This window comes from Ambystoma mexicanum, chromosome 13 (assembly GCF_040938575.1).
Source record: "Ambystoma mexicanum isolate Mex_15411 chromosome 13, UKY_AmexF1_1, whole genome shotgun sequence".
Classification (NCBI taxonomy): domain Eukaryota; kingdom Metazoa; phylum Chordata; class Amphibia; order Caudata; family Ambystomatidae; genus Ambystoma; species Ambystoma mexicanum.
The window spans coordinates 221,962,185-221,989,393 of record NC_090938.1 but is presented as its reverse complement, the minus strand read 5'-3'; the positions used below and the strand labels follow the sequence as shown (position 1 = coordinate 221,989,393).

The following is a 27,209-nucleotide window of genomic DNA, read 5'->3' as shown; positions in this document are numbered from 1 at the left end:
CGCCCACAGTGGTGTTTCAAAATTTTCGCACAGGTAGTGTGCTGCATTGAGTCTTAACATTAATCTGAAAGGGCACGATCAGACCAGTCTACTGGAAAGACTGGTAGGACCAACACAAGGGCAGTGGGCGCAAATATTAAAGCCAGCATATGGCCAAGATGAGTAGTTTGATCCACCAGCTGAACCAGTCCGAGATCAAGCATTGCTGCAGAAAACTGCTTTTATCAGCGGAATGGTAGAGCCATTAAACTTCAAATTGAAATCCCCCACAATAAACACATCGGGGTATACAAGTTGAATTTCTGCTATAATTTCAACTAAAGTATCACAAAAGGTAGCATAATTACGAGGGGCCGAAGGCAGACTAATACAGAAAGGGTTTCAACGGATGATGGTGATAAACGCACCAAACAAGCTTCCAACCCGATATTATATGTCAAAGGAATGAGAGTAGCTCCTAAATCGGATTTAACAATTAGAGCAACCCCCCCTCCAGGGTGCACTGAGTCACAGTCAGCACGTAATATGTTGTATTTGACAGGTAGCGTTTCAACAATGGAAGGGCCTTAACAATCACAAAGCCAGGTTTCAGTGGTGCAAGCTATATCACACTTCATCTGCTGCAAAAGATCATAAAAGGCACTAGCGTGTGGTGGCATAAAGCGTGCATTACATAGGAAGCAGCTTAGGCCTTTGGCATATGGTCGGAGGAGATGAGCCAGCCCTTGCATCACAGGATTAAACCGCTGAGGGTATAGAGTGTGATGAGGGGCCAAATTCAACAGATTAGCACAAGAGTAAGTCAGGCAACCAATTAAGTGGTCTGCTTTTGTGAACCTTCTGAGACAGGGGCGAGCACAGAAGGGCTCGCCTATTCCATGCCTTTGGTGCTCATCAGGCGCGCCTGATGCTCTGGCTCAGCTTCCAGCGCATTAATAATGTGTCAGAGAGTCACGTGACCGCCGAAGGAGCAGCCAGAGCAGACAAACTCTAGGCAGTCTGGCAAATACTGCAAGTTAAAGCAGCACCACGGACCAAACCATCAAGCAGGCAGGCAGCGGGAGAATTTGTGTAAGGGATTATTAAAATCACACTCCAAGCATCCAAAGCATAAAATATCAGCAGCTAAAATAAAACACAAAGCAGGAGCCGGGAGCCGGGAGCCGGAATCAATCTTACTAGGTTCTTTGCTCTCCTCCCACCATGGGATTTCCCTCTCCATTCACAAAACGCTTGCATTTTATAAACGTCATTAGAATGAATGAAATGAAATCATGTCCGTCTTCCATGATAATGATACTCGGGGAAGGTTCACAGAAGGATATTTGTGATTCATAGTTGTAACAGGGAATGCAACAGTTTTTCTGTCATCCATATATACAGAAAGGATAGTTTTGAATGGGAGTCCTTGTCCCCAAGAGGGGAGTCACTCTCACTGAGGTGCCACTTGCCCAGATTCCTGCGGAGGGTCTTTTATGGAGGGCTCACCTCCCTAGCCTCAAAGGGTGTGGCTCCCCTCTGGTGTTCGTCACAAGTGTTATATGCTTTTTACCCCTACGCCACAGATCCTAAGCGATTGTCAAAATCATGGACTTGAGGGAAGATGTCTTTCCCCTGGTTCTTTTCTGGCCAAGGAGATATTGGTTCCTTTGATAATGGAATGGCCAATAGTCCCAGTATTTTGGCTTGTGTCCTCCGATTCTGAACCCAGGGGAGTTGGTATCCAAGATTCCACACTGGGGGGCTTGGAGACAGAAAGGGAGGGGTCGAAGAGGCAAGGTATAACCCATCAGCACATAATGTATAGAGTCTGAGGAGACCTGCAACCCTGAAGGTTCATGACCACCATTGAGAAAACGTCTCTAAATAGTGCAATAGGAAATGGTTGCGGGCTCTGAATTGTCCGACTTCAGCAATAATGTATTTCATTTTTTATATTGTGTTTTTATTTTTTAATTATGGTTTTAAGATGCGTTTGGCAATTTCCACCTTAACAGCACAGTGGACAGCCATCCGAACTGTCGAAGAGCTATGAGAGGTGGAGTCTGAGGATGGGACACTGGTCAACAGACTATTGAAGGTTTTGCCATATTCTAGGCCAGGATCGGTGTGAGGGCAGCCTAAATGAGACTAGTTTTGATGCTGAAGGCATTTCTGGAGGCTCTGTTTGAGATCATAAACAGAATTGACTTGAAAGATGTAATGTTGAAGGCTGTGTTCCAGCTTGATTGCCAGACATCATATTAGCTGGAAGGTTGTGGGAGATTGGAGCCCTAATATGCAAACCTCCATACTTGGTGTAGAAAGCTGCACTGTGTTTGGAATGTGAGCCTGCTTTTGGATTCAAAGGTAATATCAAAATGCCACATGACACAGAATATGGTTCTTCTTTCCTTCTTTCAGAATCCATCTTCTCCAGAGGCGGCAACATGGTATACTATAGAATGAGATGTGCAGTGCTAATGTACTTGGTCAGGACAGCTCCTATGTAGAAGTCAGTTGGTTTGTTTGTGACATTTGAGGGTGCTAAAACAGGAAGAAAGGCAGTGATTCCTACCCGAAGGCATTGGGATCAATAGGCAATCAAGCTGGCATTGATCCCTACCACAGATAATACAGGGAAGATCCACGATGGGAATGTTGGTTTGTGGAGAGAGGTCCATGGGGTGTCCATGCAGTGCGTGTGTAGGGCAACCACCTGGCAAAAACACATTCATGAGACAGTTTTAGTATTATGGTATTTATTGAGTGCGGAACTAGCTTCGGGAAGGAACAGAGAACTTTACAATCACACAGGAAGAATACAGTGAGGCAAACGGAGCAAAAGGGAACTAACATCAGGTGAGAGCAGGCAATTGGCCGCAAGGAATTTACAAGCAACCAGGTGTGAAAATATTGCGGAGCAGATCAGTGAGCCTCGGGTCTGGTGGGGGGTGAGGGTGGGTGGACTGAGGTGTTTGGGAGGAGCCATTCCTTGAAGAGGAAGGTCTTGAGCTCTTTCCTGAACTGTAGAGGTGATGGGGCAAGTCTGAGTTGGTAGGTTGGAAGTTCCAGTGTCTTGGGGCGCAGACAGAAAAATACTGCATCCTGGTTCTTTCCTTCCTGCACCAGCGGAGTTCAAGCCTACACATTTCCTTACTTCTGGTGGATCGCAGGCCCCCGTAGATGCCGAGATTCTCAGTGAGGTAGGTTGGGGTCTTCAAGGTGACAGTGGTATAGATGATGCAACATGATTTGAAGATGGTACAGGCTTGCATATCCCCAGCATTTATAAATGGGGAGGGCAAGTTGCTTCAGCAAAGACCTGTTGAATGCAGGAATGTGGTTGAAGGTGGACAGATACATGGGCGTTTAGGTGTGAGCACATAGTACTTTCTGGTCAGAGTCTCATTTCTCAAACCATTCCACTGGGAATTTGGTATGCTTCATAAGTAAGTACTGGGACAGGGAAGCGGGACATAGAGGTAATGATCTGATTACTTACTGGTACTATTTAGTAGTATTGCTCTTCGTCACAGTACTTATGATCTGTCTCACCCAATCCCGACGTTATGGAATGGGTCTCTGCATCTTGGTTGGTATGATATAAAAACGAATGCATGCTGGAAGAAGGGGAGTGCGGGAGGGTTGAAGCAATTTGTAAAACAACATATATCGGAAGGGGGTGGATAGTACTCATAGGTGAACTGAGAAGAGAACAGCAGGACCAGGGGCAATGAAGATTACTGTTAAGCAATCGAATCGTCAGTAAGAAATGATGAAAACTGTAATGCTTGTTAATAATGCCAGCATTACTGTAAGGTTAAGCATTGGCTTTAGAAATGTGTGTGCAAACTCCAGTTACAAGTTAGAACCCAGGCTGCAAAAGCACAACAAACCATCACCTGTGCACAACTGTAATTCTATAATTGCACACAATGGGCATTAAAAATCCCACATAACTTGGCCATAGACCGTCATTTTACATTTTACATTTTTTACATTTTTCAGGGAATATGCCAATACATTAGACTACCCCAATGGAATTTTAGTGTGACACCCTCACCTACACACACACACACACACACACACTGGGGTAACATGACAAAGCTTGCCTTGTCTCCTTCAGACTGTCAGAGCTTTTACACACGCTCATTTTTCGAGGAAAAATTGTTTTTTTAGTGGGAGAGTTTACTTTTTTAGTGTGGGGCTCCCTTTATTTTTGAGTACTGACTTACTCTTGTTGTGTCATAAATGTGTGTGCCCTGTTGGGTAGGAAACTTGAACATCTGGAAGAGACCCATTTTGCTATGGCTGAACTCTGAGTGGGCAGGCACAGGAGTTCATATTTCTGAGCCTTATGAAAGGAGTAACATTAATTTAGCTAATAACCTCTATTAGCACATCTAGATGGCTATTGGCTGCCTCTCAGTCAATCACAATGTTTAGAGTGCAGTCAATAACTACTGGTATTGACTGTATTCTGAACGTTCTGCCTTCAAAAGTACAGGGGGGAACAACGATGCAATTTCCAAGCTAGATGTTTTTCAGTAGGCACCCACTTGCTTGAGGAGTTTTTGGGGCTGCAATAGCCTATTTAACAAAACAAAGTGAAAGCTAGAACTTGGGGAAATGCTTTTGCTTTCACTTGTAGGGAAATATTATACTTGGATGCTCATGTTAAACCTGCTCCAGAATAACCAAATTTGCAGTGTAAATGTATAATTTTTGAAGACAACCTTATTTAAATACTACAAAATAAAAACACTTAATGGAGTAACTCAGTGTCTGTTTACTTTGCTCACTATTAAAGTAACATTTAATAGTGAAAGCTCCAAAACATGAATTGCTATTAGTACCATGTGCTAATGGCTTTATAGAGCTCGGGAGGGGTCATTATTGCTTGGCATAATGCCTCTTTCTCAACGTGGGGCCCTCTGCCTCGTGATGATGAGCCCTACCTGGGCAAATAAGGCTTTATTATCAGGCATGATGAGAGCATATATCCTTATACAGCCTCATTCTCGTTTAAAATAACATCCCATAATATGTCCATCCAGGCTGTTGAAGCACATCAGAAAGTGTTCACCACGATTAATATTCCTCAACAGGCTTTCCCTGTTTTTATTACTCTGACATGGATCACAAAAAACACATTAACCTTGTGTGATGAAACCCTCTGGCGTTGCTGACAGGAGTGAACGGAAGTCACCTTTTTTGCTGCCCAGCAGCAATGGTCAATGGACTAAAGAAATACTACGGTCCTTATTCGTCAGCGTTTCTTTAAAAGTAACAGCTCGATGTCTAGCCCAAATATCTCACTTCATCCTTTCCCCCCCGCTTCACAGCGCCCCCGCGTCACCGTTAACTGCCCATTTTCTACACTTGCCAATCCATCCAGCTGAATGATGGCGGCCGGGCAGAAAGTAATGCGTCCTAGAAACGTTTACTGACTCCTAAAGGTGCCAGCCGTTATTGGGTGTTCCCAGGCGCGCCATATTAAGAGATACGTATCTGCACGTATTGCTCACCATGTACCTGCTGCTTGGGCGTCACATTCCTGGACAAAGAATGTTGCCAGTCTAGGGCAATTATTGTATTCTGAAACCTCCCAAACTCCCCAAGAAAAATGCATAGATTAGTAATCCTGCTAACCTGAGTCCTGCTTTCCCTTTTTCCAGTCCTTAATATCAGGGGCAACCGTCTCAAGGTTTTGGCACGGAGTTAAGCAGGGAAAAGGAGAAAAAATTATAATTTTGGGCTGGGTCCACTGGCTCCTCCACCTAAGGCTGGGTAAAGGAATGAGCCAATGACCAGCATGCGATATCTAAACCAGAGTGGGAGAGGGGTGGGTTGTGGCACTGGAATGAGGAAGAGTAGGATTTGTGTGATCAGATTACAGGTAAATAAACCAGGCATTGACCCTTTGTCACTCTTCCATGTTCCAGTCCTGACTGTATGAAAATCTGAAAATCATTACATTGGATACTGCCCAAAAAATCTCAAATTTCTGGTGCAAAAATATGATTGCAAATTTGTGGATTATCTACTAAAGAAACTGCAATGTATACAGAATGCAGTGGGTAGACTTCAAACTCTCATGAAGGGATCATATCACGCCAAGGCTAAAGACCCTACATTGGCTGCCAGTCAAAAAACGAAGAACACTCGAAACAATGTGCATAAGACACAAAGCAATAATCGGCCAAGGAGCAGAAATCTTACAAAAGACAATCACCATTTATCAACCGACCAGAACACTCAGATCCAGCAACGACAACCGCCTGATACCGCAATCATACACAAGGAAAAACCCTTGGTGGATCAGCATTCTCTTGCCGCGCCACAAAAATGTGGACATCCCCCCTGATAGAAATATGAAACATGAAGGACCATCTAAAATTAAGAAAATCCTAAAAACATGGCCCTTCAATTCAGAACCTGACGGAAATGAATGAGAAACACCCACACCCCTCGGAATGAACACATAAATGGCAAGACAGAGAAATAGACCGAACCACGACAAAGTGCAGGGAGGTGGAGAGACGACTGAGTGGGAGGGAGACTCTGGTGCCCCCATTCCCATTCCCATGGAGGGCCCTACTGGAGGCTGGGGAGAGCGATGGGAGCACCCTAGGTTGAGCGAGAGAGAGCAGACAAGTTAAAGGGGATAGAGTGGTGACCGAATAGATAAACAACGGGGCCCAGGGAGCTCAAGGGCACATGGAAGTGATCCCCCGCCACTCAGGGCCCATGGAGGCTATGGTGGCTACACACCAGGATATGCCAGGGGACAAATCGGTCTAGACAGCCATTAGTCTGAATACAGGGGGTGATGGAGGAGGCATCGCCACTAAACAGCCCTACAGGAAACTTACAACTCTGCCATGACACTGGCAGGGACACGTGCCAGAGTGACCAGAGCAAATGGGGTACGATTGAGTGCCACCACTAACCATCCCACTAAAAAACTCATCTCTCTGCTCACACCCCGCAAACTCTTAAACAAAACACAACCATACCTATACAGCAAAACAAGCCACACGCACTTCCCTACACCACAACAATGAAATAAACCACGCATAGCCTTGCACAACAGCACATGAAAACTACCAACCGAAAACCTACACCTGCGTTCAGCGACACCTGCGCTCAGCGACTGCTGCCAACAGCACATCACAGCTCTCTTGCGCTTTTTCCCGTGCAGCCCTACTAACTTACCTTACCCTCTTGCTTTTCAGATCCACTAGAGCATCAGAGGACAACTCGGACGGTGATAGTGCGCGGTATAAATATCATTTAACATAACACAACATTCACACAAGACATGGCCGGGGACCTCAAGGTCAGTCCTAAAACAAAGATTATACTGAGTGTTAGAAACCTGTTTGGGGAGGACAGCGTGGCAGATCTGCAAATGCAATTCAGAGAGACCCGGAAGACTCCATTGTCCTTGTCGATCTACCCAGAATTTTTCCCAGAGGGCATTTGATGGCTGGCCATTTGCTGCCTGCCCTCTCTGCCGTGGATGTAGACAATCTAACCTACTTGTTGAGTGTGGCTTTGTAGGTTTCTTTCCCAAATAACCTGATTCAAATATGACAATAAGAAAGTCTTCTTGCCAGAAGGCGGTTGTTCAAACCATGTAATTTCCCGCAACCCTAGAAACATCAACAAGGTATGGAGCATGGAGTACTGAAATTCCATCACCATCTGACATGGTGGGGAGAACCAACCCTCAACCTGTCTATCCCAACCTACTACAGACCTAAAACAATTGTTCCTTTCCTGCTGAAGATACTAGACAAGGTGGCGAGAATACAAATTCAGGCCTAACTGGAAGCTATTAACCTCCTCGGATTGAGACAGTCAGGGTTTAGACCTAAACATGGAACAGAAACATCATTAATAGACCTGAAAAAAAAATATATGACATTAGGGACAAAGGAAAACTTGCCCTCTTTCTCCTATTGGACCTCTCAGCAGCTTTTGATTTAGTGGACCATAAAGTTTTATACGATCACTTAAAATCAGCTGCCTTCTTTTCTGATTAAGCCACCGCCAGGATACAATCCTTTCTGGATATTTGGACAACTAGGGGTTTCTCCACAACGGCATAAGCGGATCCTGCACCCATTACTTGTGGAGGAACGCAGGGGACATGTGTTTCCACTACGATGTACAATATTTTCGTCAAGCCTTTATTTGACGACCTTGACAATATGGGTGTCACCTACACTAATTATGACGATGATACCCAGATTCTAATTCCCATTACTGGTGACCACAAGACTGACACATTTTTTCTCAACAAAATGTACCTTATGGCATGGATGGCCACACATGGACTATGTCTTAATGATGAGAAGACAGTGCTTCTGCTCATAGGCCCCTCAGTATGACTCTGTAAATTAAGCAACCTATTCAATTCCTTTAATATTGACTTAATATTAGCGAAGTAGCCAAAGAAGTAAAAACCTTGGGCTTTTATCTCGACTCAGCCCTCAACTTGAAAGGAGAAGTCAATGCCACAACCTCGGCGACAGCATACACATGTAAGCTAATTAACGCCTGTAAACCATTCCTCTCTACATCAAGCTGTATCACCTTGGTCAGGGCATTAATCCAATCTAAATTAGATTAGTATAACACCCTATATCTAGGGTCAAGTAAACACAATGTCACCAAATTGGAAATCTTGCAAAATACTGCTTAAAGAACTGCGTTAAACATTCCCAGAACACAGCACATCTCTGAGGTTAGACGCAACACTAAATGGCAAGCTGTAAAGGATAGAATTGACTTCAAGGCATTAACCCTTACTCACAAATGCCTCGCTAACTCTGCCCCGAAATACCTAGTGGAAAAATTCTCCAAAAACTTTTCGGACCGACCAACTAGAACAGTAAACTCTCACTGCCTCAAAATCCCTAGATATAATCTCAAGAGAACAGAAGGAAGCAGCTTCCCTGTTCTAGCTTCCAATCCTTGGAACTCTCTGCCTGTAAGCCTTCGGTCTGAACCATCCTTCCACTGTTTCGGAAATAATGTAACGAAATGGGCTTAGCACTCTTGATGTCGAGCTTAGCAGCCTCATTTTTCAATTGTACATAACTGTTATGTAATGTTTTTACATATTGTCTGCTGCTTAATGTAACATTGTAATGTAAATAATTGCCTGTATTTGCTCATCCTGTATACTGTGTCCTGTTTTTTACCTGTAACCTCTGTAAACGTGCCCAGATACCTACGGGTTAGGTGCGCTATATAAATAAATAAAGAAACCATGAGCGAGTGAAAAATTGGAGACCATTTTATGTGAAATAGAGGAGTGTGATGAAAAATAAGCCCTTCAGGAACAAATATGAATCCATGGAGGTGCAAATGAGACCCACCCCCCCCCAAGTATGCCAACATTTCATTTACAAGAGAAAACATCTATGGCAATAGATGAAATGAGGAGCGAAGGTTGTGCTGAGTACCAGAGGTAGAGCACAGGCGAGGAAGTGGAATTTGATGAGAGGGTGTCACATTCAAACCATTTAAGAAGTCATGTGGCTCATCGTTCAATGATATCTAAGTCGGTACTCCTGGGGTACAGTAAGACTAGAAAGTTAAGACTGCTGAATAAAATTAAACTAAAGCAGGATATACTTTCATGGGAGTCTAGTGTACTGTATCTCGCTCTACCACCCCACACAAGCAGCCACGTTCATGACTGTGATAAAGTAATTGTTGTAAAGGAAGAGTGGACATTCTTTCAATGCCTCTATTCTCAATCCAAATTAAATGCAATGTCTTTCAAAGGGCCCTCACGATCTCTGCCCCACCACCCCCTTTGTCGCCCAGTGTCTCTGTGTAAAACAGTTTGTACAATTGTAGTTCACTTAGCTTGAGGGTCATGGGCTTCTAGGTAAGGCTAACCTAACAATAGCGATGAGTGGGCGCCACCTTTACGTCTATGTTCATGTAGGAATTATAAAAAATAGTATGTGGTCCATAACAAATGAAGACCTCAAGAACATTGGTCAACAGCTGTAGGATGGCGAGAAAAGATACGATGGAGCCACTTTGTAGGTTTGGGTGAACAGGGTCAGGATGGATGGATGTACGATCTAGAGGTAAAATTAGAAATAATATTTGCACCCAGGAAAGACCGATTGACCAATGAAATTCTGTCTTTTCATGGGTGCAATGCTCTAATCACTGTCCCCACTGCTGCCATTCAAGTAGACAAGGGACTATTCCATCTATAATAAAACTATTAAAGGTAACCTTTGATAGGTTACTTATTAGATTAGACTCATTGCTTCCTCCTGCAAACCCGTTATGCAAATGCAAGCCTGTATAGACATCCAGCACTGTCTAGACCCTCTTGGGGTTTGCAGAACTCTGTTGTAGCTCTCTTTTGTTCTGCACTGCCCCGAATATTGCAGGTTAAGCTACGCCTCTTTACTGCCATGCCGAGAGGTAAGGAAGTGGATTGGTCTCTGAGGTTGCATGCTTGCATCAGCTGATGAAAGCATAGTGTTCATGGATTGGGGCTATAGTCTTTGTTGAAGGTTTTCTGTCTTTGTTTCTTCGTGGGCATTGGGGGAACATGTGGTTTATTATCTGCCACAGTAGGGGGACTCCAGCAAATACCAATCCATCCAACTTTTGGGGGGCACTGAGGTAGCAGTTGGGCCTCACCAGTCCCCTGGAGATCTGCTCGCTCAAATAAAATGATAAAGATTTTCTCCAAATCACTGCACAGTATAATTTTATTCCAAACTTCCAAACTTCTTGTCAAAAGGGACGTTGGCACTTGGCTTCCAGCAGTGGAGTGGCCGAGTAAGGATGGGTGTATGCTGGATTGCTAGTGCACTGAACATCCCCTAAACAAGTGTTTCCCTGTCTTATTTCTCTTCTGGTCTTCCCCTGGTTTTTCCTCTTCTCCTGTCCCTCTTTTCACCAACTCCTCTGCGGAGCAAGGTATCCCCCCTTCTTCCTTCTCTCCCCTTGTTTCTTCCTCTGCTCCTCTGTGCTGCATTCTTCCCTGGCCTATTTATCTTTCCACCACCTTTGTTCGCTACTCCTATCACCTATACCCTCAACTATGCCTCCAAGCCTCTCCTTTCATCAGCTGACTTCAAACTTGCCCCTTTTCTTTCTCCAAACTCCCACATGCCTGTGTTCCCTCCCCTTGGGCTGGACTCCCAGTAAGGAGCTGCACCTTTGCATGATTCTGTATGCTAGTGTGAGATGAGTTGTTTCTTTAGTGATTCCCTGCATCAGGGGCTTTTGCTTTGCTACGGTAGACCTGCTGCATTCCCCATACTGAGTCTATGTAAGGCTGGTCCACCATGTTGGACTCTTTGCAAGTGTCCTGCATGGGGAAATGGTGCGAGCTCTGCTCTGGGCAAGCAGAGCCAGTGTCACCCTTCCTGCAGCCACTGTGTGAATCCCTCTCCTTGTCCCTCTGATATGATAGTTTGATATGACCGTTTATTTATATAGCGCCTATACAGAATGTGTTCCAAAGTGCTTTCTCTGCTGGAAAACAGTATTTCTTCTCTTTCTTCAAAGCCTTTGTCAGTATCATAACGCAAATTGTTTCTAGACCATCGAGCACTTCTTAAATGGCTGTAGTTCTTGTCTCTTTGACCAGATTCCACAGAGTTATGTGCAGCCCTCTGAAAGGGGCGGATGTTAATGTTGTGCCAATCCCTATGCTCCTCAATGTGAGTGTTGGCGGGATAGGTGAATCCTTCCCAAACCACCCTCTGAACCCTTCATCATGGAGTGGGTGCTAGCAGCAGGTGTGGGCAAAAATACTGCTGGCAAAACTGAATTTGGTGAAATTCGCCAATAATTCCGTTCAGCTGGCTGGGCGGTTTTCTACTTTATCTGGTACACTTTCAGTGTTTTTTTTTTGGCATCGGAAACTTAGTTTTTTGACGAAATTAAATGTTTTGTGTGGTCTGAAACAGACTAAAAAATGAAATTCCGGGCGAAAAGAACATTTAAAGAGGCAAAACAACCCTTTACCGCCCAGCATTTAGTTTTCAAGAAAACATTTCTAAACAAAATTCTGTTGTCTGTATACTCTGTCTTCGAAATCAGGGTTTTTGACCTTTGATTCCTGGACCTCTTCTTAGGCCATTTCCTCTTTCTCTGTGTTTTTAGGCCTCTGCCCTTTCTTTCTATTGTCATGGACTCTGCACTTTCCTTTTCTTGTCTGGGACTCTGCCCTTTCTTACTCGGACTTCACCTTGGTCCGAGCCTTATAATTCTTCTCTGACATTTCCTGGTCAAGGCCTCTGCCTTTGCTTCCTCTGTCCTTTTCTTAATTAGGATGGTCACCAGGTCTCCATTCACCTCCATTTTGGCAAGGGCTTCATTCTGCTTCCTTTTAGCAAACCTTATGGCTTCTATCTCCACCTCTTCTCTGGGTCTTACCCTCTGACTTGCCCTCTCAAGTCTTACTATCTGCCCAGCAGCCATCCTCGCCTCTCTGGGTCTTGCAATCTGCCTTTAATATTCAAGCCTTATAGCCAGCTCAGCAATCTTCCTCTCTGCCATAGCAGTCTTCTTTTTTCCTTTTTAAAATTGCACCTCGCCTACTCTGTACCACAAAACACCCTTCCACTCGTATCAAGACAGCAGGCTCTTAAATAGTGCTTGAACTGTTTAGCTTATCTCTGATTGGCCAGAGGGGGGTCACATGCCCGCTATGCTTTTCTGTCCGGAGTTCATGGGGAAGAACTTTGTTTTATACTTTATTCAGTGTTAAGCCTTAAAAAACACATCTGAAACAATTTTATAAAACATTGTGCACAATAAATATTTCATTATACATCAACCGCAAGGATAAAACATTTAAGAACATGTCTAAAAGGATCTGTGTGATATTTCCTTCGTGGAAAAATCAGCTACGGAAATGTTTGCATGGGAAATGTACGCACTACAAATGTTCGTACATTTCCCATGTGATCATCCAATAGAAAAGCATACATACATACACCCCATCCCACACGCACAACACACCCACAACACACACCAACATACGCCGACCCACACCCCCACCACCCTACTTACCTTTCCTTCCTTTGCGCTCTGTCCCTGCAGCACCGGTTCCCCTTTCACTTCCCTGATCGGGAACAGGCACTGCAAGGTCCTTATCTTTATTTTTCTTTTTTTTGGGCAGCTGCAAGTGTCTCCCCGCAACCCCCACTCACTATACTGTATAGTAAAGTGAGCGGGGTGTTGCGGCCCCATACCGACACCACTGAAACACCTAAACACATACCACGAAAAAAGTTTGAACTTTTGGTAGTTAGAACTTTTCGTGATGTGTGTTTTAGGTCTTTTTGTGGGGTCGGCAATTTGTATTCAGACATTTCGTCCAAAACCCTCTAAAATACGTACTAAGTATAAAAATCATAATAGGATAAAGTTGTGAGCTACTTGTGCCGTTACAAAACACCATTGAGCCATTTCATTCCGTGCGCCATATTAGCAGCTACAAACTTTAAAACATGAGCAGGGAAAATCAAGTACGTAACTGGAGCAGCAGCCATCTTGGATTCCATTTTAGTTAAGTTTTTTTGTTGGCTCAGAATGATCTGTTGGTTTGTCCCCCTGCCTCCGGCTGGAGAGTTTCCCTCTTCTGAATGTCATTTTGGTGGCAAACAGCTCAGGGTATCTATAGCACATTTACGATGATGGGTGGGAGTTTTGGAAAACGTTTCTTCTTTCTTTGGTGCAATGCTGGTATCCTTTACATTGCTTTTACTGAAAGGAGTGGATGCAGGTGATTCCTTACCCCTTATGCTGGCATTTGTGAAGAAGACATGGATTCTCTCCTCCCCAATGGGCCAAGTATTGAGGGAAGAAAGTGGGCTTCTGCATGTGTGTCCATTAACTGTATGGGCGAGGACTGGCCTTGCTGCTGCCACTCTGTATATGTAATGTGCAAGGGGCACATGTTCCCTGGCACGTCACCCTTTGAGGGTAGTGAAAAGCACACCCAGTCTTCCACAATATCTTCATGATTACAATCTGTAAGTGCATTTTGCTAGTCTGAGCTGGGTTTTCCTATTGTTGGAAAGAATGACTATGTGAGATGTAGTCTTTTTTGTTGGTTTGTTAACAGTGTTTGGGGGGTCTGGTTCAAGGCATGTTTTCCAACCTTCTCCTTGGCCTAAGGGAACTTACTGGGTCTTCTCTACGTATAAACCTTCCTGGGTCCATACTTTCACTTCCTGGATCCAGTCTGGGTTTTGTTTTTATTCATGAGCGTAATGATCAGGCATGTAGTTTTGCTGGTTTGCTTTTACGAAAGGGAGTCATCTTTCTCTGCACATAGCTGGTGCTGTGGACCCGGGGGATACCATACCAATGTCGATGTGGTGAAGTCAATGGGGGTCATTTTGCCACAGGTTGTTAGAGTAGAATTTATCAGAAAGCATAAAGACAGATCAAAGGCTAAGGGGAAGAGAGTGCATCAATCCCCATAACCTTCCCTCCCGCTTCCGGGAGAAGAACAAGGGGCATTGGGCAAAGTGGGACCCAAACTGTCTTGTGAAAATGCAGAAGTTCCGGGTGCTCAGAGAACTGAAGAGATGTGTCGTTCACCCTCAACTCTGAGGCAATGTCATCGTGTCCTAGGCAGACAACAGGTTGCCATGGCGTACATCAACAGACAAGGAGTGGACTATGGGCTGAGTGTATTGTGAGGGGGCAGACATGAAAGCCAGACACAAAGTTGGTATGTTTTTGGTTAAATACTTTTATTAACATGAAAAAGGTTGGGAAAATGCATCTCTGAACATGCCCAAAGAGGAGTTTCCCTACCTAAACCCAAAAACTAAGGATCTGTCTGTGTCAGGATGACAGAAATCAAAATGGCCCATGTGTCCAAATGTCCTACCCTGACCCTCCTGCCAGAGGTGCAACAAAACCTACATTTCGGGGGAGGGGGGTCTAAGTGGTGATGGGAGGGGCCACTTCTGAAAATAGACGGGGCAAACTTGAAGGCCCCACCCCCACTCTTCCACCCGTTCCCCACCAATGGTCTGCTGTGGTGGCCAACTACCAAATAGTATATTTTAAAGCTCAATATGCAGAGAAGCGATGGATGTCTTTCTTGAAAGTATCAGCTTCAAAATTTTACTGCGTTTGTTCAAGTACATTTTTCTCAACAAACGCATTAAAACTTAAACACTGCCAATTTTGAGGAAAAGCTTCCCTCACTCTGCTTAACAAAATGCAAGTGCGCACATCCAGGGGTGCACCTAAGCAAAAATGTTGGCTGGGGCTAACCCTTCAAATCTTGGGAGAGGCACTAACTTCAGAGACGGTGGAGGAGTGGCAAACGTACTTGTCTGGGGGCATCTAACTTCTTTACTCATTGTAACAAGACTATTCTAGTGCAGCGTCAATGTTACATCAGTTAAGTCTCTCCTTTAAGTCGAAAACACACATGTCTTGCAGACCCTGAAGGTCATAGAAAGTGTGAAAATGGCAGATGGTGTGCCATGAAAGACTCAATATCATTGCATAACAGGACATTGCATAGTGTGGGGCAGTGTTCTGGACTGCCCAACAACTTCAGTGGCTGGGAGCAACAGGGGAGAAAATGTAATGGTTCCACCACAGTTAGTCCGCTATACTAGAGTCTCTGACTAGCTGGTGAGACTATGTCTGCCTGTGAAATCAAGGGATATGAGACTGGGGAAGGGCCAGTGCAGCAATAATGCAATTCTATGTGACGTATTGGAGCCACTAGCAGAGGATCACCATGGTACACCAATGTGTCCTTACACTTATTGTCCAATTGTAAGGGTGTAAATGTAATCACTTATAAGCACTCCCATTTTTGCAGTTGAAGTCAGGGCGAGATGACATTATTTGCCCGGGATCACACACTTGCGCTGAACAGCGAAGCAGGGATTGTAACCCACTCTGCAATTCAGGCATAGCCACCTTCTTACATGCTTTACTTGGAACAAATATTTAAGTTTTGGGTGTCAACACCTACAATAATACTGCCCTTGGAGTTGACTTGCAAAATACACAAATTGTATAGTAAAGCATCATGACAACATGTAAATCCTTATAGCAGCATGTTGGGCCAAAATAAAATCAGTGTACCTTTATTTTCCACATCCTGAATAGAAACCTATAAGATCCAAAAGTTAAAATATTTATTTACCCACTTTATTTTCAGCGCTTTAAGACACACAATAAAATACGTTGTGTCATAACCTCACTTAAGTTTGGCGAGTCGTCACAAACCTCCAGAGTGTTATGTATGGTTTTAAGAACACTACACTAAGGACATCAAATCAAACTTTCCTTTTTAGCATATTAAGCTATTAGAAGTTATGGGTATGAACACATTTTCAAAGGGTGCTTTATTGTGTTGCTCAATTTAACTCACATATTTGCAAGATGACTGCTGGTCTTTCAGTTTGAAATTCACAGTCATGCATAAGAAAGGCTATGCTGCTGATGACAAAAGAAACGTGTTGTCGAGTTCATTACGGCACTGGCTGCAAAGCCAGGGGTGCAGCTTGTGTGTCTAATGGGGCTGTGACTCTGGGAAACGGCCAGTGCATGATCATCGAAACAAAATGTGCCCAGAAACATGTTCCTGATACTTTGAACTGTTAAAGGGCGCGGAAGCACCTGAGCTAACATTTCAGGAGCAAGGGAGGCTTCAGCCCAGTCAGCTCAATGACGCTGCACGCCTGCCTCACGCTACAAACTAAATATTGTGAAAAGGGAAATGTCTTTAACCTGGTATTTGCAAAAAGTGTTTGTAAATGAAAATAGAACAGCTCCAACATAGAAGTTCCTTGGTTCCAGAAAGTGGATTCTTCAATTGTATAGCAATGTTTCTTGGTATGACAGTTCTTTGTCTTTCTTGGCCCACAACAATCCTGTTGGGTAAAAAGCTGATGAGCCTTGTAATTCCTGATTTCAAAAGGTTTCTTCTTTGTTCAAACAAAGTCCTTTCTTGGGACTTCTTGTAGTTTTGCAGTGCCTGTATACTCCCCTGCCAGGACTTCTAATGCACTTGTAGCTGGCCTGGATTACTCACCCTGCTAGGATTGCTTGTTTCCATATATGTAAAACAGTTTCCCTTTACATCAGAATTGCATCTCTTTCTCGGTTCAGTATTTCTAGTGGTTTCAATGTTCACTTTCAGTTTTCCCCATATCGGCATGCCATACACTCACATAATATTGAGGGACGTATTTGTACTCTTCATTCTTGACTTACAATCTTCTTATGGTTATTGTCTCTGCAGCTTTACAATGTTCAAATTCTGGTTTCCATCATTGCAGATTCACCCCGGTATCTCCACTTCACTTGGGATGACTCACTGGCTCTGTGTGGCATCTTCAGTCCTGTTTGATACTACGCAGTGTATCTTTGTCACGTGGTCTGCTCTCGCAACAATTCTTTTCATCTATGCCGGTGAGCCTCTTGGCTCCACCATACCGGCTCGTGCCTACAGCTTTCGCACGCTTACAAGGGAGATGCAACGTCTTTCCTTGAGCAACTCCTCATCATTTTTAAGTGTCTTGCGCAGAGGTGCTTTCTCAAAACAACTAGCACGCTCATTGAGCTTGAGGCTCCTTCTGCTCTGCTTCATTTCCTTCATCCTCCTCGTCCTACTACCTAGTTGGTTGTGGGAATTGGAGTCTATTGATGTCAAATAATCAATTCTATATGAAGGGGAATTTGAACGGAAAAAGGTTTTCTTGGAGCTTATATCTTTTTTACCAAAGATGGGAGTTTGGCCTAAAGGGTATTGGGAAAGGCCTTCTCTAGTTGCCCTAAATGGGGTAACAGATACATGGCAATAGGCCATTTGGGGTCGGTGGGTGCTGGAGGGTATTTTGCATGGGCAAGTGGGGGATACCATGTCTAGCCTAATAAAGCCATGACATTGCCCGAAGGTTGTCTCCTCCCATGTGATCCTCCCTCATATAGCTGCTCCCAGGATCAGGATCAGGTATCAATGCCGTCCTCTGGCCACATGGGAGGGAGGAGGTCGCCGCCGGGGGATCTGTGATGACTCCATTGGAATCATCACAGCTTCCACTTTTAGGTTTAGGTCACCTGAAATATCAGAAGCGGTGATGGAGAGGAGGTTTTCCTCTGGCCAGTCTAGGATTCTTGCTGCACACTCCTGGAGAGAGTTGAATAGGTCCTCCTTATCTGTTATATGACATGTCCACCTGATTGTGTAAGCAAGGATGGCATTGGCCCAGAGTTTCGATTGAAGGCCAAGGATGGATTCTAAAAGTTCAGACAAATCTCTCAAGTTTGAGGATCTCAGAATGGAGACACTGGGCTATTTCTTTTGAACTTCTAGCTAATCGAGAGTGGCCCCCACCCTACCTGTCTGGCTAGCATCAGGGGTTATGCCGATGGAGATGGGGACCCTCCACAGGCCACCATGACAACTTGTACCTGATGAAGGAAGTCATATCTACTCACGATGAGAGGGCATAGAAGTGGCATTCCAATGTTGTAACAGATGACCTGGGGTTCTAAGTTTTTAGGTGTAGTCTTGCCCAGATAAACACACAAACTGCTGCCATGATGTCTCATGTAGCATTAGCCACTGGAGAACTCAGGCCATCTCCGAATGGAAGACGGACAGGAATGAAGTTTGAGGGCACTAGTACCAGTAACCCCCTCTTCTCTTGGCTGGCATGTTGGGTTTTATGTGGTCCGAGGATTTGTTGTCTACCTTTTCTTGTTTCCACCAACTCCCCCGTCTTGGAGCCAAACATCACCCACACTAGGACAGGGAGTCGGAGGGGACAGTTCTTTCGGATATCACCTGCCTAGCAAACTCTGAACCTAAAATGTCATCTGGCCAGCAACCCAGAAGAATATTCTTGTACAGTGGCTCTGATTATTGAGTTGTGGAGCACAGCATAATCTAATTTTCCATGCTCTCCCACACAATCCTGCAGCAGGGAGATCAGGATCTCAAAGCCCATGAACATCTATTGTATGCTGTAGGCAGTGAATGGCACCCTAAACCCCGAGTTGGCAGCTCCATTGGCAAGCTTTAAGTCCCCCTCCATCCCCTTGTCAAGAGACAGATTGTTCTCTTTGGATAGAGAACAATAGCAGGATTAAGTCGACCTTCACTGTATATGGAAGTTCATTCTGAATCCCTTGGTGGATATAGAGCTTCTTCCACCCTCCTGGAATGGCCGATTTCTCAGGTTCATTCATTTCTAATGCTTTGCAGGTTCTGTAGGACTGGCAGGTCAGTCACAAGGAGCATAAATTAATGAATGTATGTATCCTTGCTGGTCTCTAGTAGAGCACACACGTCTTTCAGTTCCAGATAGCTAAGTAGATGGGCAGCCGTCTTGCACTAATCTAAGGAGTAGAAGCTGGTAGGTCACCAGGTGTGGTCCCCTAGAGCAGTGGCAGGGTCTGGCACTGGCCAGGTGTGTCCCGTAGAGCATGGGCAGGAGCTGGTGGTTGTCAAGGCTGGGTACCCAAGAGCGGGGGCAGGAGCTGGTGGTCGTCCAGGTGGGGTCCCATAAAGCAGGGGCAAGAGCTGGTGGTTGTCCAGGCAGGGTCGCATGGAGCAGGGGCAGGAGCCGTGGTTGTCTAGGTGGGCCCCCTAGACAAGGGCAGGAGCTGTTGATGCAGGCTGCTCAGGCCCAGCAGAAGAGGAGTCTGACTGCCACGGCACTGCGGCAGTGTTTACAGACAGGGCCATCTTAAGCACTTTTGGGGCTCTGGGCACAGACATCTTTGGGGCCCCCCTCCACCAAACCAAACGATTGAAGGGATCAAGAATACTGGTCGCACTCCTCACCCGTCGCGCTCACAACCTATAGGTTGATATGCTGTCTCGCAGCATAATAAGCATGTTTACTCCTTTTAAGTACTCTTGCCCTCTTCAATCTTGCTCTAATCAGAATGATAAACAAATAACATCCGGGAAGGTGGATGTCGTATTGATGCAGGACCATATGTAAAAGATACATGTAACCCATAATAGACAGAGAACTCACATTTGCTGCCTCACAGAATGCAAAAGTGTTCATACATGGATAGAGACCACCAATTGGAAGGAAGGAGAACACTATACATACCCTAGCTTGGCTAGTGGAGGCAGATTAGAAACTACCAGGAAGGTGTCTTTATCCAGACAGACTGCGATTAGAAGTGGGATATGGTTTTCAAATTGTGTTGCCATTAGATATCAAAGGAACAAATGCCTGTGGTGTGCAATGTAAATATGTTCATTATTAACACTGTGCAACCATGAATAAGGCGTTTATGAAGATCATACCATGAGAAGGAAATCACTGGGAAGGGCTGCCTATTTTGAAAGGTTTAGGGACTGGCAATATTTAGAGGTTAGGCAATACAAGATTAAATGAGCTGCCTAGGATCACACATTGGTGAAGGGGTGAAGCTGGGATTTGTGCCAACTCTGCAATTTCTGCATTTGAACACTTTCTTTTCCATTTCTTACAATGAACTAAAACAATCTTATTTTATTTAAACAAAACAGAATTGGAAAGTACACAAATCACATTACCAAACATGACAATTTTTAAACAAACTACTATAGAAGGGTGTTATGCAAAATGGGAATGATTCTAGCTTCATTCTCTCCATCATCAAGGCAAGTACATAATAACCAGCATACCAATTGATGTAATTTAACAAATTTAATCTGGGTTTGACTTTTCTATCTTAAAGCTTTAAATACTTCCAAAACAATGGCTTGTGACATTTTCATTTATAAACGTGCATAAAAACCTTTGACGTTTAACAAAAAGCAAACCGTTTTTGTGTCAAACAAGCAGACCTTAAAATATGCTTGCCTGAGGCTTGCAACATATGGTCCGCTCTCTTCTGTCTACCAACCGTTCCACCCAAATGGCGTACATAAGAAGAAAGATCAAGTAATGGGCTAAACAATACCAGCGCCATGCAAGAAGGCAAACCTCACAGAAGACAGAACAATAATGTACGATATATAAGATGATTTGACCAGGATCGTCTGCTGGTAAATCCAGAATACCAAAATGAACTCTATTGTTCCATAGTCTTGAATTTGGATACTTATTCACCTCTTGGACTAACAGTTTATGCCATCATTGGAGGCGATTGCCTATGTTTTACAACACCCCATCTGAACAAACCAATTTCTAGGCCTTCATCATAAGATGATATGTTAGTTTTTTATAGCAACCCCCATCTGGTACAGGTACATTGCTGATAATAGCAGATGTTGTTCTGCAAAACCGAGTACATATGCAGGCAGGTTTATAAACTTCAGACATAGGAAAGACTCAGCCAGCCTTGCTGGAATGTGCTATTCCCAATCTTGCATAGGAACACATATCACTGCAATGGGTGCTTCACACAGTGAGCTAACTTCTGAACCATTGTGGCGCTCAATTTATCAATATGCATTTCACCATTGCTTATTGCACATGATCAACACAATTTCCACATTAAGGAAAGAAAACTAGATAGTTGTACCATAAGGAACACACACACTGTGTATACCAAAGCGAACACAGAAAGCAATGCATGATTAATTGATCAAGGCAGAATGCACTTGTCAAAACATAAACCATTGGGTTTAGAGCCTCAGGAGCATTCCATAAAATATCCTGACATGTGCTATTTAAGACAGGTGAACGATGGAATCGTACTTCTTCAGATCAGCTAGCCTTGTGGGGCCACCTCCAAGATGGAGGCTGTGGGCAAGTGCCCCTTTTGCCCTCCCATAAAAACGTCTCTGTTTACAGACATTGAATAATTGCTTCCAGCACACGAGAAGTAACATCAATGGTACAGGGAATGTTTTCAGGTTCTGGAGGAGGGCCCGAGGAAAAGGGAGGAAGGGTTAAGCACTAGTCAATTATTCCATATGACAGGAGAGGCACCCGGTTCATTTCCATAATGTGACGGAAGCCCAGTCAGAGGAAAAAAAAAAAAAAAAACAAGTCACCATTTTTTTCAACAACAGCGAAAAAAGTGGTATTTCATAGAGTACAGTCTTCATGGTTCCAAACAGAACGTAAAGACATTCTGTTGATTGATGCCTGAGCTAATTGATCCTTCGCTGGCATAATGTGCTTTTGTCAGCTGGCCTCATTAGGGAGAGTGCTGAGTTACACAAGCCAAATGGGAGTAGACGCGAGCACCCGCCATGCCAGAAAGCGGCCCCCCCTCTTTGCGGGCCTACACAACCACTGGATGTCCGGGGATCTCTGCAGTCTCTTAGAGTGCACTGCAAGAGGTGTCACTCAACAGGTCTTATGAATGGGACTCATTAGCAAATGTAGTGTTCTCGAAACACTAAACACTCCAGGGCGCCAAAACCTCCCGTGGCACCTCTGCTGTTAAGTCATTGAGGGGCCACCGCCTTTGTGGAGGTGGGGGTTTGGCAGAGAATGGCGGACCAGAGCTTTCCTATCTGACTAATGGGTCTAAAAGCCCGTCGTAAATTGCATGTTTATTATATTAAAACATACTGTGGAATTCATGGTGAAGTTCTGGGGTCAAAAGTCAATACATGAAAATGCAGAGAGGAGTCCATCTGGCCGAGGCATGAGCAGGAATGCAATGCCTTCTACCTGCTGGTGTAGCATATTTATATTTTATTTATATGGTGTATGTTTTAATAACATGATTGTATTTTTATTTTTTATAAATGTATATTTTTTTATTGTGTAAGTGCGAAAAGGATGCAAGACATCTGATAACACACTATAATAAATAAAAAATAAATTAAAAAAGTAGCATATTTATTATTGAACCCCATCACCCCCACACCTCCCTCCTTTTCCGCTAGCATATGATATGCAGAGGATACTGCGATGCTTGCCATTGCCCCTTTGGGTTTGTGGGAACAGATCGAGCTGGTGTCTTAGTGCACCCCTCCTCTTCTTTTTTTCTCTCAGCACTTACTTTTATTACCTGTCCCTTTGACCATTGATAATAGCCTGTCTGTCTCCCCCCTGCACTATCTTGAACACTCGTCAACCTTTCTAGGTAGTCACTTTTTTGTCCCTAACGTTACCCCCTCCTCTCCTATACCCCTACTCCCCCCGCCCCCTTCCTCTTGTCACTCTTGCACTGCAACAATTGTCGTCAGGCATAGTAATGCTACTGCTAGTATTATTCTCCTTTTTTCCTCCCTGCCTCTCCCTTATTGTTTCCATGCACTTGTACTATCTGTTATGATTGATAGTTTATTTTTTCACATTCTGATCTGTTGCAAGGACTTGTTTAGAATGTTTTGTTTTTCTCCCATATTCCCTCCCTCCTTGAAGCGCTTTGAAACACAGTGTGTAGGCGCTATACAAATAAACAATCAATTCAATTCAATTCACCATGGCCAACAGCCAGACAGACCAAGCAGAAAGAAGGAAAGCCTGTTCCCTGGTGCATAAGCCGCACATTTAATAGAAGCCCATAAGGAGACGCCACATGAAAATATGAAGGCGTCTGAACACTCTGGCGTCAATTTCAACACTCTGAGGTGCTCATTTACGAGTATGCTGGTGCGGGAATAAAGTGTCAGTAGCGGAATTACCGCTTTTCCCCTTCTGCCAGACTACGAGTATAGCACTAGAGTGGGGGATTTACCTCCAGCATCAAATCCTCCCATTCACCGGCAAAAAATGTACAAAATCGGATGAATTATCATAGCGGTAATTCCGTCGAAGTCCCCAATGGAGTCCTATGGATTCCAAATTAATGGGAACTAACACCGCCACCACCACTTGTAATCGAAAGGTAAAAAATATACACAATCGGCTGAATTATCATGGTGGTAATCCCGTCGAAGTCCCCAACGGAGTCCTATGGACTCCAAATTAATGGGAACTAACGCCGCCGCCACCACCACTTGTGATCGAACAGTAAATCTGCCAGAGTAAGTGGCAGTAACGGTAATTCCATTGGTCGGTATTCTGGCGGATTTACAGCCCAATACCGCCCAACTTGTAATGAGTTTCTATGTTATCATGGATAAATGACCTGGGTTTGTTGGAATGAAAAATTGCAGTATTCTGGTGTGTCAATACAGTATTTCTCTTGTCGACCCTATGCAGAAGTGAGGCGGAATGCCTATCGGGAAGCCGCCACCAGAATTTATGCCAAACAAGTGCATGAATGCCCCAGATATGAGCCCAAACTTCATGTTGAGCAAACAAACTCAACGAGCAATAATGCCAATCGTGTTGGCTTTTCTTGAGTAAAACTGGTTTCTGTTTTTTGCCAGCTATTGGCGTTATATGCTATGTTATATTGCAAAGTATTTGCAACAAGCTCCTCGGAATGTGGGGTGGCTTCATCGTGCTGTGGGGTGATTTTATAATGGTAGATTTGGCAAATATGATCCAGTTTTTGATATCATAAGGCCCGATACTTGTATAATTGGAAGGTACTGCTATCATATTGACAGAAATCACTTCATATCATCCGATGCACAGGTAAACACACACACACACACACACACACACACACACACACACACATTCTAAGCATTGGCAATAACCGCCCACCTTTAGAATACCATTTGCTAGATAATGCATATTCTAGCTACAAGCATACTGTGATGAATGAGCATTGACCCTACAGGTATCCAGTGTTTTTAAGGAAAACATATCAGAGAATTATTTTTGAACGAAACAAAAAAAAAGAACAAACATAGATTTTTTTAAAATATTTATATATGGGGTGGGATAAGGGGTTAAAATGGATGGGGAGGGGATTGGGATGGGGTTATAAACAAAGAGAAATGGAGGGCTTGGGGGGAACCCCACTCAAATAAAATATAAAAGTGATTTTTCGTTTTTTTTGTTTCATAAAAAAAACATTCACTGATTATTCTTTTTTTTGGTACAATCACATGAATCCATTGCTATAATGCTCCTGTGTAATCGCACGATTTATCGGGCATTTCTATTAGAGGGGCAGATATATAATATGATGACAATCAGCTCAATATATTAGGTACTGGGCTTTAAACCTCATTTTCATGACCTTCTGGAGCCGAGGGTTAGGGGCTAGGTTAGAGGGCAGAGAGAGGACATGCAAGGTAGCATTGCTGTTGTTTCCCTACATGCTGACCGGTGGTACCCTGAGTGCAGGTCTGTTTCTGGGTGTTATTTGTCTGGGTGCAGATGTGTTTGTCTCCGGAAGAGAGTACCTCTTGACCATGGTGGTAGGATGCATTGGCCGGGGCTGTGGTATGTAAGGTTGTTGTGGAAGTGTAGTGTCGTGTTGTGTGGTTTGATGTCTGATGGGAGTGATCTTTCGATTGCCTAGCGCTGCCAGTGCAGTGGGTCTGACTCGAGTGGGTTTGAGCACAGAGGTTGAGGATGTTGCTTTGGGGGGGTTAGTGGAAGATGCTGTAGGCCGGTTAGAGTGGCTATGGCGTAGTCTTGCTGGAAATGCCCTTGTGGTGTGCAACTTTTGGGGAGATGCCCTTTGCCATCCTCATGCGCATTAACTCAGGGGTGGTGATGGCAGATTCTTGAAAGGATAGGGAAAGCAGAGAAGAGCGCCGGACTTTGAAACAAGCCTGCAGCACAGAGACGGTTGCAGAGTTTCATTACCTTGGAGAGTGTGGGGGAGGGGCATTCTGGAGTAAGTGAGGGTCACGTGGGCTTCCTAGTCCCACTCTCTGTGCTCCCGGTGCAGGGTACAATCACTGTTTCTGTGGGCGGGGGCGTTGCTAGGAGGGCTATGGCCCCAGGTCCTTTGGTTGTAGCCCTGGATAGAAGCTCAGGAGCTAAAACCAAAAGGCTATCTAGCCCTGAGTCCCGACAGTCCCGACATTAGCACAGCCCCAAGTGCTTTCCAGACCTAACAACACCTCTGCATGTGGATTTAGAAGCAAGTTCCGGTGAGGACCTCAAGACTCAGTCTAGGTTTGAATCGGGCAGAGTGAGACAGATAGACATTAATTGTCCCGGGAGGATAGCTCAGCGGCAACATGCTCGCCTTGGAAACAAGACGACAAAAAGCAAAACAGGTTCGATCCCCGGGTCTGCGCCTAGAAACCCCTGGGTATTAAGCGCGTTATAAATACGCAACTAAGTCATATTCCTGTAACAGTGCCTCGATGCCCCCGAGCTATGTGAGCGCTTTAAAAATGCAAATGAAAAAATTAAAAAATGCTAACCTGGCTGCAATCCCACCCGTTGTGAATATGAGTAGGCACTAAACTGTGGCTTTTTGTGAGTCGCTGTGTTCTCATGCCATTTGCCAGGCATTGGCATCGTGAAGCCGAGCTCTCACAGGTATGGGCACCATATGCAACCTATGCTACGTTTCGCCATCATAGTCTCAGCTACTCGCATCATTTGATGAGGTACCCACACAATTTGCCAGGTCTTGCCATCATTTGTCCACATGCTCATGCCATTTAACAGCTATTGCCATACTTTAACCCAGATACGTGAATCAGTTGGCAAGTCTTGCCATTAAGTGCTGGGATACTCAATCCCTATTCCAGGTATTGCCATAATTTTCATAGATGCGTGCATCAGTTGCCAAGTCTTGCCATCCAGTGGAAGACTACTTAAAATATGTTTTGCAATCCAGTGGGGTCCTAGAAACCTCTGACTAAACAGCTGCTCATGACCTCCACAAGAGAGAGGATTATCTGTTCATGCTCTCCTCCTGGCCTGCCACACCCAGCTCCCCATTCTCTTAAAATGACAGCAGTACTGGAAACCAGACACAGTGGCGTGCAGAAGGGGATCCCACTCGCCAGACCTGCTCTTTCTGCCAGCAGGTCATTTAGGGCAAGAGTAGAGTTGCTCTGTCGTGCTCAATCTCACAGTTGAGTGGGGTGCAGTGGATTTGAGCTCAGCGACTCAATCCTTTTTCAGCTCACTATCGAGTCAGATTTGTCTCTCCTTCCTGCATGCTAGTGTTATGTGGGAAGTGGGAAAAACACTTGGCATGCACAAGCTTGAGTGGAGGCTGATTGTGTATTAATGTACCTCATATATTCAATCGGGCATCAGTGATCGAGGTGAGCGGGAACAGTCGGGAGCGGTGTTCCACTACTTTTATTTTGATCTGTTTACCATTCCTTTATCTTTTATGACCATATTCACCATTCTATATAGAGGATGTGTCCACTCACGTCCCGTGCAAGTGTGAAGTTGTAATAGGAGCCTTAGTTACTAGTCACTTAGACTTTTGCA

At 44.4% G+C, this 27,209-nt stretch overlaps 1 protein-coding gene across 3 annotated transcripts in view; it reads left to right on the top strand.

Annotated features, from left to right (window-relative positions):
• PPFIA4 (PTPRF interacting protein alpha 4) overlaps nt 1-27,209 on the top strand; it is a 3,167,227-nt gene that overhangs the window by 1,750,660 nt on the left and 1,389,358 nt on the right. The window lies entirely within an intron of this gene.